Source organism: Salmo trutta, chromosome 10 (genome assembly GCF_901001165.1).
Source record: "Salmo trutta chromosome 10, fSalTru1.1, whole genome shotgun sequence".
In the NCBI taxonomy this organism is placed as follows: domain Eukaryota; kingdom Metazoa; phylum Chordata; class Actinopteri; order Salmoniformes; family Salmonidae; genus Salmo; species Salmo trutta.
This window is the reverse complement of record NC_042966.1, coordinates 44,914,177-44,916,637: the sequence shown is the minus strand read 5'-3', so window position 1 is coordinate 44,916,637 and position 2,461 is coordinate 44,914,177. Positions and strand designations below refer to the sequence as shown.

Sequence of the window (2,461 nt, the reverse complement as noted above, 5' to 3'; positions counted from 1 at the left end):
AACTACATCTATACAGACCCTGATCTAGAGGGTAACTACATCTATACAGACCTTGATCTAGAGGGTAACTACATCTATACAGACCCTGATCTAGAGGGTAACTACATCTATACAGACCCTGATCTAGAGGGTAATTACATCTATACAGACCCTGATCTAGAGGGTAACTACATCTATACAGACCCTGATCTACAGGGTAACTACATCTATACAGACCCTGATCTAGAGGGTAACTACATCTATACAGACCCTGATCTAGAGGGTAACTACATCTATACAGACCCTGATCTACAGGGTAACTACATCTATACAGACCCTAATCTAGAGGGTAACTACATCTATACAGACCCTGATCTAGAGGGTAACTACATCTATGTTACATCCTACATGTTAGTTGATTGAACAGTAATACGTATATCTATGTTACATTCTACATGTTAGTTGGTTGAACAGTAATACGTATATCTATGTTACATTCTACATGTTAGTTGATTGAACAGTAATACTATCTATGTTACATTCTACATGTTAGTTGATTGAACAGTAATACGTATATCTATGTTACATTCTACATGGTGGGGAACACGTTCATGCTTCTATTCTTATAGTAGCTCACACAGAACAGCGACTCGGGCTTCTTCCTGCGTCAAAGCTTTTATTGCTGATTTCTGCTTTTTCTCTCTCCGTTAGTTCCTAAAAGGAGCTGTGTTTTCTAGTTGTTACGTAGTGAGTTCTGCTTTCTGGAACATTCTCTCACACACACCACACACACACACACACACACACACACACACCACACACACACACACACACACACACACACACACACACACACACACACAGGAATGAACACACACACACACACGCTCACACACACACACACACAGGAATGAACACACACACACACACACAAACACACACACACACACACACACACACACACACACACACAGGAATGAACACACACACACACACACACACACACACACACACACACACAGGAATGAAAACACACACACACACCACACAGGAATGAACACACACGTACCATTACTCCTACCACCTTGGAACCCAGAAATCACCTCCATAGCTTATTTTTAAATAATGGGAAATTCAATACCTCTGGGGTGCGTCCCAAATGACACCTATTCCCATCCCCTATGGGCCCTTGGCCGAAGTAGTGCATTATATATAGGAAATAGGGTCCCATAGGGCTCTGGGCAAAAGTAGAGCAATATATATAGGGAATAGGGTCCCATAGGGCTTTGGGCAAAAGTAGTGCACTATATAGGGAATAGGGTGACATAGGGCTCTGGTCTAAAGTAGTGCACTATATAGGGAATAGGGTGACATAGGGCTCTGGTCTAAAGTAGTGCACTATATAGGGAATAGGGTGACATAGGGCTCTGGTCTAAAGTAGTGCACTATTAAGGAACAGGGTTCTAGTGGTTAGAGCGTTGGACTAGTAACCAAAAAGGTTGCAAGATCGAATCCCTGAGCTGACAAGGTAAAAAATCTGTCGTTCTGCCCCTGAACAAGGCAGTTAACCCACTGTTCCCCGGTAGGCCGTCATTGTAAATAAGAATTTGTTCTTAACTGACTTGCCCAGTTAAACAAAGGTAAAAAAAATAAAAAATGGATAAAGAGATGTATGCAGTGCCTCATGTTGCCACTAGGTGGTGAGGATTCTGTCAGCACTTTTCCAGTAGAGCTCTAACAGGTACTGGTCCATTTTTAGCCCAGTGTTACTGTCTAACGTAATGGTATCAGGGCCTCGAGGAAAATAATTGGCCTGTGTATTAGAAATGCCACGGACGATTTTTGTGACTGGCCTACACACAATACCCCATAATGTAAAAGTTGAATTTCGTTTTCGACATTTTTACCAATTAATTTAAAAAAATGAAAAGCTGAAAGTCAGTAAGTATTCAACCCCTTTGTTATGGCAAGCCTAAATAAGTTAAAATCAAATGTTACTTGCGCCGAATACAACAGGTGTAGACCTTACAGTAAAATGCTTACTTAAGAGCCCCTAACCAACAATGCAGTTTAAAAAAAAAAAAAATCAGATAACAATAAAAGATTAAAGTAACAAGTAATTAAACAGCAGCAGTGAAATAACAATAGCGAGATTATATACAGGTGGGCACAGGTTATTTGAGATAGTATGTACATGTAGGTAGAGTTATTAAAGTGACTATGCATAGATAATAACAGAGAGTAGCAGTGGTGTGAGGGGGGGTCACTGCAAATAGTCTGGGTAGCCATTTGACTAGACGTTCAGGAGTCTTATGGCTTGGGGGTATTAACTGTTTATTGGCACTCCGGAAACCGCTTGCCATGCGGTAGCAGAGAGAACAGCCTATGACTAGGGTGGCTGGTTCTTTGACACTTTTTAGGGCCTTCCTGACAATGCCTGGTATAGAGGTCCTGGATGGCAGGAACCTTGGCCCAGTGATGT

General features: G+C 41.5%; 1 long non-coding RNA gene across 1 annotated transcript in view; it reads left to right on the top strand.

The window, feature by feature from the left end:
• The first annotated feature begins 316 nt into the window (after positions 1 to 316).
• Positions 317 to 2,461, top strand: part of LOC115201765 (uncharacterized) — a 79,020-nt gene continuing 76,875 nt past the window's right edge. The window contains exon 1 of the long non-coding RNA XR_003879812.1: positions 317 to 375. This is a non-coding gene — a long non-coding RNA (uncharacterized LOC115201765). The remainder of the gene's footprint in view (positions 376 to 2,461) is intronic.